The sequence below is a fragment of the Condylura cristata genome, unplaced genomic scaffold (genome assembly GCF_000260355.1).
Source record: "Condylura cristata isolate star-nosed mole 26May11 unplaced genomic scaffold, ConCri1.0 scaffold00023, whole genome shotgun sequence".
Classification (NCBI taxonomy): Eukaryota; Metazoa; Chordata; class Mammalia; order Eulipotyphla; family Talpidae; genus Condylura; species Condylura cristata.
Window position 1 is genome coordinate 7,176,356 of NW_004567124.1, and position 14,204 is coordinate 7,190,559.

Genomic DNA, 14,204 nt, shown 5'->3' on the forward strand with positions numbered 1-14,204 from the left:
CAGGAGAGGTCTGCCACGCTATGTGGTCACCTCCGGGGCAGGCGGGGATCGAACTCATGCGGAAGTGGCTTTAGCTTCTTAGTGCTGCGCTTTAACCCGCTGTGCCACCAGGGATGGCCCTATTTTTCTATTTTTGCATAAAATCTCAGGGCAGAATAATCAAGTAGCAATTTGTTGTTGTTGCTGGCCTTGCTGGAGTACCCCATACAGGATCAGAGTGAACTGTCGAGGTCCAGTCCACACAGGCTCAGGAGCAAGGTTGATCTCAGCAGAATCAATCTGGAGTTTCCTCTTCTCCAAGTTACCAGGACTTTTTATTTATCAGGGTCGTCCAGGCCTGCCAACGGAGGCAAGCTTCCTCACCTTCTTTGGAGGTCTCTGGAACCCTAAAACAAAGCAGCAGGTTCTCCTCTTCTTGGTTCAGCTCTATTTGAAGTTCCTGGAGAATGCCAAGCAAAGCCACTGAAACACATTTCCAATTTATTTAGTTTAAGCAGACAAAATTCCCTATTGAAGTTATGCAAAAATAGTCTCATAAGTAGTAAATATTTCTACCACAGTTTTTATACTGTATTGGTATCAAGGGGAGAGAAAAATGGAAACACAAGTTACTTCTGCTGAAAAAAAATGCAATATTACTGCAGATTCTGGTTACTCAAAACAAGAAAACTTTCTTTGAATCAAATGGGGGGGGGAAGTACCAATATTATTGCAAACAAAAACTTGGCAAAAATCAGCCTGTTCAGTTCTTTGTAGAAAATCTTTTTCACTGTCAAAATTTCCACCAATTGGAATCAGTTGAGGTCTTTTTCTGTAAACATTTTTTTTCTTTTTTTCAGAAGCAATTTCTGCAAATGTCAAACCATTGAATATAATATTTCAGGACAACAATCAATATTTACAATTTACACAACGTAAGATATCAAAACATTTTTATGTATTTTTCAGAAAGCCAGTGTTAACATTTATGTTCATGCCATGTTCCACCTTTTCCCCAAGTGACAATGCTTCCTTTCCAGTTATTTTTCTTTACTAGGTAAACCAAAAAGGCCAAATTTATCTAAGTGCCTTTCACAGATGGAAAGAGAGAAATTTTGTGATCTGTCTCAGGAGCTCTTCTGAGGTTCCACAAAATTTCCTTCGATGAACCAAATGACAGACTACCAAATTTTGCTTCAAATTTAGAATTCTGGTAAGTTTTGTCACAAATATGAAAAAAAAAACAGCAACAACAATCTCAATTTCTATGAAAGCTCTGGCTCAGTCAGTAGTGCAATCTTGACAGTCAAACCATAACCTTTTTGTTTTTTTCTTCATAACTAGAGACTCTTTATCCTCAAAAACTAATTTTTCCAAACTTCCATTTTCCTGACATTATCAACTCAAACAACAGGGGAAAAAATTATATTATACCCAATACAACCTGGGAAGCACCTGTTTTAAAACAACATTAGAGTACAAAGTAGTCACCACGGACTAAAAATTATCCCAGATTGTGTTTTCAAAACATGTATACCAGTTTTCATTAATTTTTGTTTGTTTGTTTTCAAAATCTATAGGTACCATCTAAACCAATTGTTTGTAACACCTCGAGGCCAATACGATTAAGCACAAGGACAAGACATACAGACATGCAACATACAGTCAGTTTCCTTATTTATGCCACGTGGAATCTTATGAAACTGCAGTTTTACTCATATAGGCTCAGAAAAATCTCAAATTCCAAGAAAAATGTGGAATGTTGCTGGCAGAAATCACAGGTTTCAGTTGTTATCTTACAAACCTAAGACTTTGGAAATAGGAAGAAAAAGTTTCATTAATCACAACAGTTACATGTTTTTCAGTGTTTGTTCCCTTTCACCTCATTTCTCCCCTCCTCTTTCTTTGCCTTATTCATTTTTTTCTTTTTTGATCAGGGGGAATACGGACTACAAACAAAGCAGGATCTCACTTGAGCAAGCTTTGAAGTTGGTATGTGTGTGGCATGGCTGGGCTCAAGGACTCCTGAGAGCATCCCTGAGAGCTTTCTCATGCACTCACCATTCCCTGGAGACCCTAATTTCCACACATCTGTAAGGCACAGTATATCCTGCCTCTGACTCTGAGGCAAAGCAGTCACACAAGCAGCCCCACCTTCCCCCACTAGCCAGAAAGACACTGTGACAGAACACAGTGTGTCTAGAAGGTGATTTGACCGTAGTTGTAATAGCTTCCCTGTTCTGTGTCATTAGAGGGAGGGACATACTTCACAGTCTTAAGTAGAAATGTGCCTTTTAAGGGAAAAAATCAGAAAGTTAAACGTAAGTTACATTGGTAGGGAAATCCTATAAGATATTCCTTGGGCCTCCCTGGTGGTGAAAGGGTTTAAATTCTCAATACTAAGAAGTTATCTGCAGCCGCTGAAGCAGGAATTCAACCCCAGGGCAGGGAGCTGACCCACATGTCTTTCCTGCTGCTCCCCTCAGCAGGGTATTTCACTCAGTCTGCCTGTTCTGTCCTCGCTCTGTCTCTGGTGAATCATCTCACACATACCCCCAGCACCTCTGGCCTTTACCCCAGTTCTTGTATGCATAAATAAAATAAAATAAATCTTTTTTTTTTAATCCCTGTATGACATTTCTCATGTTTATGTCACAAATTGAGATTACCCAATTGGGAGCAAAGTCATAAGAAAAAAATGTATTACTAGAGATTTCTTAGTTTTTCATTTCTGTGGCTACTGTCAATCATAGAGGTCAATGGAGTAACTTTGGGCATCAGGGTGATACTTCTGGAGACTCTGAGAAGTCCCATCACTCCCTGGCGCTCTGTAGAGAAAAGGATGACTAAAAATCCCCTGGAGTGCCTGCCAGCTACCCACTCATCCTGCAGCACACCCCATTGCACTTTTTTTCTTTTTTATTATATTAGTTTATTTTTACATATTTTTGTGCATTTTTCCATCTCAGTTGCAATCCCTTACTGCAGTTTTTTTTTAAAAAAAAAGATTTTATTTATTTATTCCTACAAGAACTGTGGTATAGGTCAGAGGTGTGGGGGTGTGAGAATATTCACCAGAGTGGGGAGCAGAACAGGCAGATGTTCTGAAATACACTACTGTGGGGAGCAGTAGGCGCTACAGGAGAGGTCTGCTGTGCAATGTGTGTTGCTCCCTGGGTGGGATAAAATTCATGTTGCAGTGTCTGGCAAGATAGCTTGATAGTGCTATGTCTTTAACCCCTGTGCCACCACGGAGGTCTCCACCTCAGCGCACTGTTTATATGTGAGTACTTGAAACGTTCTCTTATTCATACTAGCATGTTAATGGCTTACATGTTATAGAAGAAAATAGTGGTGGTTCTTTCTGATCTTCAATTAAGATCTTCCTCTTTGTTGTACTGAAATATACTGCTAAAACTAGAAGTTTTTTCTTTAAGAGATCTAACAGCTTTTAGTCTTTAAAAAAAAAACCTTCATTTTTTAAAACGAAAGCCATTTTACCTTAATTAGCACCTTAACCTGAAATGGTGAATTTATGGAATTATTCATCCAGTTTATGGTTAAATTAAAGCTGAAAAATTATGGTAGTTGTGTTCAGTAGATGAATAAAAAATAAACACTTTCTTCGCCCACAATTATGTGTGGGTATGTATTTAGAAGATTTAATTGATGTAATTTATAATGATATATTTTTCAAGATACTCACTTGACAGTCACCCTCTCAGATAACCTGTTCCTGGGTACTAGTTGCTTTTTGGAACTCTCCCCCTCTGGCAATCCAGGCAGGCGTGGCTGACTCCTTATCCTGAGGTGGCCGTTTCTGTGACACTGTCTACTCCTGCCATTGCTCTCCCTGCCATTAGCCCTATTTGCCTCCAAAGCATGCTTTGATTTGACAAAGTTTATTTGTTTTCCACCAGGCCCGTGTACCTTCCATTTCCTCGATTGCTTTGGGGGTGGTATAGGGAATACAGAAGTTCTTTGTACTTCCATCCAATTCTACATATTTTGTAATCGCTACATTCTCAGTTATTTCTAGTGCAACCAAAAGTGGTGAAAACTGGTTCTTGAAGGCTAGAAAATGGTATTCTTTTTGCATTAAAGCCTGGTAAACAATCTATCTGTGGCATTAAAATATTGTAGGGGAAGGTGATTAGGAAAAACATGTCAAGGGCAATAATGAGAAAAAGGTTAAAAGGTAATTTATTATCTTCGCAAGTTTACTTTTCAGAACCTTTTTCATCTTGTCTTCACCTGCTCCAAAACTTCATTAGCTCCTCACAACTGAATGTAGAAAGCCCAAATTCCTTGTTCTGTTGTGTAATGTTCTTTTATTATGACCCCCAACCTTCTTTTGACCCTGGCTTCCAGTCTTGCCCCCACGTAGGTCACCCTCACCTGTAAATTGCTGCTCCTAGTCTCAGACACAGCCCTGGATTTCCTCCTTGACCCCTGCCAGCCTGGGTTTCCTCCCCTCATCTCTTTTCCCGTGGGAATCCATTCAGTTTTCAAGACCAGCTAAACCCCACCTCTGGGTTTAACACTTCTTTCTTTGCTTCAGTTGAAAAGTATATCTCATTTTTCTGGGTTTCAGTGGTATATTATACCTATATTATGCAATAGGTGAAAATGTATTACTCTGAGCTTTTTATCACCTAATTTAGATTCTTCCTCCCATGCAGTACAGGTCCCCTAGGAGCATTTATGAGACTCATATCCCTCTCTAAACTGAGAATAATCCTTGTGCAGTTGGCTCTGGTACTTTTTCTGCAATTCATTTAACTATCTCTAGTTTAAGGGAAAAATCCAAGTATTATGAATATCAGGTACTGATATCAGAGGACATAATAGGGAGGCTTTGATGATGCTGTGAAGGAATAGATTTATGTGCTTTTTTTTCAAATGTAATTGTCTTTCTCACTTAGGTAATGAATGCATTTACCAGCATGCAGAACACAGTGCAGCAGACATAAGCTTAACATTCTACAGAAGCCATAGATCACCATGCTTTCATTTCTCCTTACTTTTTATTAAAAATAATTGCTATGGGCCCTCCCTGGTGGCACAGCAGGTTAAAGTACAGCACTAAGAAGCTAACGTCACTTCAGCAAAGTTCGATCCCTCTTCCGGAGCTGACCCACATGTCGCTGCAGACCTCTCCTGACCCGCCTGCTGCTCCCCTCAGCCGTGTACTTCATCAGTCGGTCTGTTCTGCTCCCCACTCTGTCTCTGGTGAATCCTCTCACCATCCCTGAATGTCTCGCCTGTGCCCCAGTTCTGTATGAATAAATAAATAAATCTTTTTAAAAAAATAATTGTTACAGTGAAACTAGAGGTTTTTTTTACATCATTTTGTACATTTTTTTTTCCATCTCAATTGTAATCCCCGCGGGTTTCCCATCACCAAGTCACCCGAGTGCCATCACCATAATCCCGTGCACTTCCCTCCCCACCCACCCCCCCATTTTTGATCCCATTCCCCACTCCACCCCCACAAAACGTCTCTGGTATATGGTTGTTCATTATTTTCGTTATTTTCTCGCCTGGTCCATTATACTCCTGCTATGAGTGAAACCATCCGGTATTTTTCTTTCTCTTTCTGGCTTAGCTCACTAAGCATTATCTTTTCCAGCTCCATCCAAGTTGCTGCAAAAGACATGTGTTTCTCTTTTTGGTTGCTGAGTAATATTCCATTGTATATATGTACCACATCTTTTTTATCCAAAACTGGAGTTGTTTTTTAGTGCCACGTAGAGTTTTAGGAGTCATAAAAGTTTCAGACGATAGCTGTTATTGAGAATTATCTCTATGGAGAGCAGTATTCTCTCATCTTGGGATGAGTAACTCACCTTCTTTAAGATGGTTAATCAGAATGGCTTTGAAAAAATGACATAAGAAAACACAACACATCGGGCAAAGTGTCTAGGATTTGGTTATGACCCAAGAAAAAACTTGTAATGGTCACAGTAAATGAACCCAGCTGCTGTGACATGTATAACCTGGATTCCGGATGTTTTAGGCTATAAAATCCACCCTCTGTCTTTTCAGTGTCCTCGGGCTGATGGCACCCACGTGACCATCTGGAGCTGAGGCTCTCCATGGGTGGCTTCGTCCTCCTCTGGGCCCACTGTGTCATCTGCATGCGCCAAGGCTGGGGGACGCAAGGCGGGATGAGGCGTGGGAGGTGGTAGAGCGGCTTCTCTCGCCCCGGGCGGGTGGCTGGACGCCATGACGCACACAGCAGCAACGCAGACGAATTGACGTAATCTCGTGGTGTGACCCGCGGAAAAGCACCTGGTCATTCTGCTGTAGTTCTCTCCCCTTACTCTTGTATTTTACCCCCTAAAGTTCGGGGGTAGTTTAATTTTTCAATTTGTGAGTACTACTGAGCTAATGCTGCTTATCTTTGAGGGTCTAAAGTAGTTAAATATTACTTACATAGAAGGAAACTTTTTATGTGCTTAACTCTAGTGTGAAGTTTGGATCAAAACCCTTGAAACATAGAGTGAAACTTTAGCAGAGGTGAGGAGAAATATGTTCTCTCATTCATTCCTGGGAATAGAATAAATGTGTACCACTCTTCTGCAGAGAACTTTGAATTTAGAAAATTCATACTGCTCCATATAGTCATTCTGTTTTGGGGAAAGGAGCTAAGAAAATAGTTTGAAATACACGTAAAAATATGTGTAAAGAAGTTCACCAGCTTTCTTCATTGTAACAAATAATTGTAAGCAATCTAAAGGAAAACCTCGGGGAATGGTTAAATAAATTGTAGTATATACTTATAATTAAGGTAGCAGCTAGCTGCTCCCTCCACCCCATCCCAGCGAATGAAAGGCAGAGAAGTGACTGAGGCTGGGGGACCAAAGCGCCCCACGACCAGAGTGCAGAGAAGCGGCGGGGCGCGCCTCCTTGTGGCCACGATGGGTAATGCGGCAATAGCGCCCAAGAATGAGGAGCGGGCTGAGGGAGGCCAGTGCCGGGCCAAGCACAGAAGTAGGAACGAAAGCGGAGGAGGAGCAAGCATTTACTTCAAATAGACACGTTTTGCGATTTAATGGCTTCCTGAACTTTAATGCCAGTAGTACTTTTGGAGAAGACATGGGATATTTCTCCGTTTCAGTTTGAATTTCCAAACTGTCAGGATGCAGCAGGAGGGCCCGGTGGGCGCGGCCACGAGAGCAGGTTGCCGGCCCCGCCCACCCGCACCTGCCCGCGGCACCTGCAAGGCCCCTCCGACCCGGCATGCGCGCTCCGCCTGCAGCCTCGCTCACCTGTCAGTGCCGGAGTAGAGTCCTGCTAGGGGAAACCTGGTCCTCCCGGACCCGACAGAGAGACGCCCTCTGTGCTTGGACCTGGGGAGCCCTCTGTGCTTGGACCTGGGGAGCTCCCTGGCCTCGGAGAGGACAAGGGAAGCCCAAATGAGGGAAGGTGAGAACACTTCCCGGTAGGCGGCTGACTGCGGAGGAACCCCGTGGGAGGACCCAGTGCAGAGCGGGCTGGAGGTGAGAACCTGGGGCTTTGGAAGTTCTTTGTTGCACCTGAAGAATATGGAAGCCGGGTTCTTCCCAGAGCTTCAGTGACCCCCTCGGTGTTCAAGCTCCATTGACTGAGCACGTCCCGCCGGATGTTTGCTCCTGGCTCCTTCGTGGTGCACTGATGACGCTGCTGGTATGGATTTTCTGGGCGCTCCGTTCCATTCCGTTGATCTGTGTGTGTTTAGTCCTGTAGGCTTATAATATCGTTTTGGGGAGCATATTGTAACATTATCTGGAACTGACATCCACCTCCCCGCCCCAGGTCTAGCCGGCACAATCTCAACCCAATACTAACATTACTTAGAAATTAAACAATAAAATATATTGCCATAAATTCAGTTCCACGAGGCCAGCATCTGCAACTGTTTTTTTTTTAAAAGATTTATTTATTTATTCATACAGAACTGGGATACAGGCCAGAGATGCGGAGGGTGAGAGGATTCACCAGAGACAGAGTGGGGAGCAGAACAGGCAGATCGACGAAGTACACTGCTGAGGGGAGCAGCCGGCGGGTCAGGAGAGGTCTGCCACGCCATGTGGTCTCCTCCAGGGCAGGCGGGAATCGAACTCATGCGGAAGCGGCTTTAGATTCTCAGTGCTGTGCTTTAACCCGCTGCGCCACCAGGGAGGGCCAGCATCTGCAACTGTTTTTAAATTAAAATTACATTATAGTGTTTAAAATTATAAAATTTTATAATTTTATAGCAGGGCAGCAGGAGAGGTCTTACGCAAAAGGACTCTACATCCTCTTTGCTTTTTGTAATAGCCTGTAATGAGAGACTATTTCCACAAGGTGGCAGCAAGACATTAATTCGTCTAAAAGGGGCAAAATATGTTTACCTGGATTTGAAAACTAGTGGGATCATACATTCGGGGTATAAACCCAAATCTCCTAAATGAAATAAGGTGACCTTGACCTTAACACTGCAAGTGCTGCTGCTATACCCACGTCTGCTTAACTAGCAGGACGCCCATATTTCCATCCTTCAAATGTTTTTCTAGCCACAATGGAATACTAGAATTCCATTAATTTTTTTTTTTTTTACCAGTTACTTTTCGCCTGCAGCAGAGCAGGGAGGTCATTTCAGCAATGATTTTTTTCGTTAGCTTCAGTTGAGTGGTTCTGATAATAAAAGGGAGCTGTGTACATTATAGCACATTTGAAGTATGTATAATAAATTTGTAAATTTAATTAATGGAATTGTTTTGTTTTAAAATTAATTAATTTGAATTAATATAATTAATGTAATTATTTTTTAAATTAATTTTAATGTAATGTAAAAAAGTAGTAAATTAGGGCCCTCCCTGGTGGCGCAGCGGGTTAAAGCCCTGCACTGAGAAGCTAAAGCCACTTCCGCAAGAGTTCGATCCCCGCCTGCCCCGGAGGTGACCACTTGGCGTGGCAGACCTCTCCTGACCCGCCCGCTGCTCCCCTCAGCCTCTCACTGCCCCTGAGCCTCTGGCCTATACCCCAGTTCTGTATGTACAAATAAATAAATTTTTTTAAAGTAGTAAATTAATTAACAGTAGTCAACTGATTTGTCCATAAAGTGATAAATACTTTTATAAGTTACTTTTTTCCTAGTATTTTTCAATATATATTTTTAAGATTAATTTATTCATATAGAACTGGGGTACAAGCCAGAGGTGCAGGGGCGGCAAGAGGATTAACCAGAGACAAGCGAGGAGCAGAACAGGCAGATCGATGAAGTACACAGCTGAAGGGAGCAGCAGTCAGGTCAGGAGAGGTCTGCTGTGCCATCTGGGTCATCCCCAGGGCCAGGCATGGAACTCATGAGGTGGCTGCTGCTCACTTCATAGTGCTGTGCTTTAACCCCTTGTGCCACCAGGGAGGGCCTGTATTTTCCGATATTTTTAATTGTGAAACACTACATTCATGTATAAAAGCATATAGAAACAATATAGTCTCAGAATTACAAAGTGAACCCATTAACCAAGTCAAGAAAAATAAAATCACATCATATCATAATCTTCCTTCATAATGCTTCAATATGACTTTTGTGAAAATTACTTCCCTTGTTTTCATGATAATGTACCATCTAATATGCATCACTAAATGCATCACTAAAATCAAAACATGGTTTTAATCTTGTATTTTATTTTAAAATAAATTAAATCATATAGTATTTATTTTATATCTTGACTCACTCAACAATATGTAAGCAAAATGAATCCACATTATAATGAAGCTAGAGATTTTTACTGCTGTAGAATATATTACTTTTTCCATTCTATTCTTCATACACATAAAGGTTAAAGAGAGTATATTTCATAAATATGTTCCTTCTGTTTTAAAAATACATTATCTCTAGGACTTTATATTCTGTGTCCACCATTTAACATTGTAACAAAAATATTTTCCATGTCATCAAAAACTTCATAATTATTGTATCTAATTGCTGCATCTAATTTATGGATATACTGTAATGTTCACCATTCCCTGAGGTTTTCATTTAGATTGTTACCAATGACTTGTTACTGTAAAGAAAGTGCTGGTAAACCTTTCTTTCCATAAAATTTTTTTCTGCATTTCAAAGCATTCCCTTAGATCATTTCCCAAAAAAAGAACTACCATTTCTTTTACAATAATACTTCAAATTCAAGGTTTTCTGCAGAGGAGTGGTATGAATCTATTTCCTCAGGAATGAAAGAGTACATGTTTCATCTCATCCTTGTCGACCTTTCATTCTGTCTAGCTATTAGCTATTTCCTTAAGCTTTTGCTTCAAACTCCTCCTCGATCCCCATTCATTCTTTCCTCTCTGCTTAGCCCCTCCCCTTTCTGTTCACCCTAGGAAGTTATCGTTCTTCTGCACGTTTGCCACATTACTACTTCTCACCACCAGGAGGCGCGCTCCCTCCCCACATGATCATCTAAGTCCGCACTCAGTTTGGGCCATCCTCAGCCCTTTTCATTTCTCAGCGCTTTTGATGTAGTACTCATGCTGGCCACCAGGCGGCGTCCTCCATCATTTTTCTTCACTTTCGCCTAAATCACCTCTATTTTTCACTCATGAGTGACCCTGTTATTTATTATTCTGTCATGAGTGACCCTGTTATTTATTATTCTGTGCTCTGTTTCCCTTGCTCCACGTCCCCTCTCACACCTTTCTCTGTGTTTTGGATGATACTCCCCTCTCTACCATTCTGATCAGCATTCTTATTGTTATGCATTCTTCACACGTTTCATGTCCACAAGAGGGCGCCCTCTGTTCCTCTCGTTCTTTTCTGGAATAAAATGCTCACAGCAACAGTGGCTTTGCTTAAAAATTGTGAACTAAAATTGCACACTGTTATATCTATACTTTCATATGTACATTTCAAATATACAAAAGTATGAGGAAAGACATTGATTCAATTAGAATTATTCAGATGGTATCACTTGCTTACCATGAGCATGCTGGTTTTCTTTTCTACACAATCAGTTAAATTTTCTCAGAGACGGTCAGCTTTTATTCACAAGGAAGGAATCTTAATAACCTTACTTGAGTATGCCATCAAAACATTATTCTATTTGAAAATGTCATGGATTTGGGGAAAACATGGTCAATTTTAAAAGTTGTTCAAAGGATTCTAGTGAAAAAGCAGCCCAACTGATTCACATTATTTTTCATTATTAATAGTTAACACTTATTGAAGGCCACCATGTGATACCTACTGTGGAATACCTACCGTGTCTGCATGATCTCGTTTATTACTAGCAGACATCCTCAGCTTACAAAAATCTAAACACCATTAAGTAAATCCCAGAAATAAGCTCTTGATATCTATTAGATCTATCTGGCTGCAACACAATACACATAACACTGTTATGCCTGAAGCTTAGTAAGCAATGTTAGTATTGACCGACTCAAACTGAGTTTGGGTTCTACAACTAAGCATTGTATATTTGCCAAATTTCTCTCTTTTTTCAATTTTATTTTACTTTTAGTTCTGGCATGTGAAAACTTATGCTACCTGCTTTCACCATCTAACTTAGGATCTTGGTTTTTCCTTTTTGCCTTTGCATGGGGCCAAAAGAGACAGTGGACGCTTGACAGCCTTAAATCAGACACCGGGAATGTCACCAACAGCATGACCTTTGCTGCCAAATCCAGCAACCAGAACTTCATCTTTGTCCTTAATAAAGCTCAAACCACCATCATTTTCTACAAAGGACTTTCTTTTCCATCTCTTGATGGGGTGAACTCTGACACACTTCCGGGTAGCAGAATTCGGCTGTTTGGCTTCAACTTCCACTTTTTCCAGGATAATCCCCTTTGCCAGGGAATCGCCTCCAAAAGGACTGGCCAGTGTCTAAACGGGCTTTCTCGATCTGTGTAACCTGCCTCTGCTGATCTAGCCGGTGGCGTCTGAGCTCCCTGGCAGTAGAAGGTGGCAACATCCTGGCACATCTCTGTCACCATGTCCTCTTCTACAGCAGCTTATCGGAGAGATCAAATCCACAGTCCTGTCACTGTCTTAGACGGAGAAAATATTTTAAATTAAAGTATGGTAGAGTCAATCAACTTAATCATTTCAACTTGATTTATTATTTTATAATAGTTTATTTTCACATCATTTTGTGCCTTTTTCCATCTCAGTTGCAATCCCCGTGGGCTTCCCATCACCAATTCACCCATGTGCCATCACCATAGTCTAATGAACTCCTCTCTCCCCTCTCCCCCCATTTTTGATCCCTTTCCCCACTCCACCCCCATAAAATGTCTCTGGTATATAGTTGTTCATTGTTATTATTTTTCCCCCTAGTCCTTTATGCGCCTGCTATAGGTGAAATCATCAGTATTTTTTTTTCTTTCTGGCTTATTTCACTAAGCATGATCCCTTCCAACTCCATCCATGTTGCTGCAAAAGGCATGTGTTTATCTTTTTTGATTGCTGAGGAATATTCCATTGTTAACACTTGATTTCTTTTAAATGTTGTTTGTGATTTAAGTATTTGAAATGGTAACAAAGGTGAAATAACAGCCAAGAAACTTTATCTTTGACAAGAAGAAAAATAAATGGTACTGAATTATCTTGGAAAAGTAGAAAATATATACAGTCTTCTTTATAAATACAACATATGTGATCCAGAATTAGTATCTGTGAGTTGTTTTAAATCTCACTGGAGATAAAAAGAACTAGACTAATATTGAAAAAAAAATGATAGCAGAGAAATCATCTGAACTCCATCTGGTATTAAATGGTAGAAGTTAAGAAAATATTGAGCATTTTGCATAGGATCTCAGAGAATCAAATCATAATTTAAGAGTTTAATAAGCAATAAAAATGCTATATAAAGCATTAAAACAGCATGGATTATTCACTGTAACCTTGTTGCTTTTAGTTCAGAGTCTGGAGGGAAAAGGTAGATAATGAACCATCATTGCTCACCTAAATTTCTTTTGGGTAGATTTCTTTTAATGACTTTAAAAGATAAATTTTAAAAATCAACTAAAAGTTAAGTACTGTCCACCTTCCATCCATGAAAAATAAACACAAAAGTTTTGTATAATTCATTTTAATTCTACTGGGATTTAGTCAATATTATAAAAAGGGTATTGCTTTTAATATAGTATGTGGTCATACACATGAAATTTTTTAAATCTAAGACTCTTCTAGAAAGGGAAAAAGCAGAATCATGCTCCTCTAGAGTAAAGAAGCAACCCAGAGAGGTTGCCTGAAAGGAGGAAGGTTCACAAAAGCATTTGTGTGATACTAAAATCAGTAATAACATAAAAAAGAATGCTTTGTAATAAAGGACTAATTGTATACCTTGCATGATAAATAGAATGGAACTAATATTAATTGAGCTCAAATTGAAGTATACATGTGAAATATGTAATACCTATAACAGCTAATGTAAAAAGCTCAGAATTAAGTTCCACATTGGCAGCATCGCCATAACTATAACAGAATGGTCATTAATTGATATCACTGAGTTCTATATGAGAACTACTTGTAATAAATGTAACAGCTGACATGACTTCAGCTCACAATTAGGTACTAAATGAGCACCATGATTAAAAACTAAAGATACTTGAGCTCACAATTGAGTTCCACATAATGCTATGGGTAATAACCATAACTGAGTTGATGTCAATTGAGGTCACCGAATTCTACATGACCACCATTGGTAATAACTACAGCAGAGCTGATACTACTTGAGCTCACAATTGATTTCTATATAGCATAATTAGTAATAACTGTAAGAGAGTTGCCATTAATTGAGCTCATAATTGACCTCTACATTAGCACCAATGGTCATAAGTGTACAAGAGCTGACATTAATTGATATCACGATTGAGTTCTCATGAGCACCACTGGTAACAAAAAGCTGATGGCACTTCAGTTCACAACTGAGTTCTTTTAGCCACATTGGTAATAATTATAACAGAACTGACAGAACTTGAACTCACAATTGAGTTCTACATAACACAACTGGTAATAACTATAACAGAGTTTAAGTTAATTGAGTTCTATATGAGCCCCATTTGTAAAAACTATAACTTGAGCTCACCATGAGTTCTACATAACAAAATTGGTAATAGCTATATAGAGTTGATGTTAATTGAGCTCAAAATTGAGTTCTCATGAGCACCATTCATAATAATTATAACAAAGCTCAGAGTACTTGGCTCACAATTGAGTTCTACATAACACCACTGGTATTAACTATAATAGA

At 40.0% G+C, this 14,204-nt stretch overlaps 1 long non-coding RNA gene and 1 pseudogene across 1 annotated transcript in view; one reads left to right on the top strand and one right to left on the bottom strand.

The window, feature by feature from the left end:
• Positions 1 to 5,019, top strand: part of LOC105854000 — a 13,300-nt gene extending 8,281 nt beyond the window's left edge. The window contains exons 2-3 of the long non-coding RNA XR_001145733.1: positions 1,917 to 1,971; positions 4,905 to 5,019. This is a non-coding gene — a long non-coding RNA (uncharacterized LOC105854000). The remainder of the gene's footprint in view (positions 1 to 1,916; positions 1,972 to 4,904) is intronic.
• A 6,493-nt stretch (positions 5,020 to 11,512) lies between these two features.
• LOC101637314 lies at positions 11,513 to 12,013 on the bottom strand (annotated as a pseudogene).
• Positions 12,014 to 14,204: the final 2,191 nt, after the last annotated feature.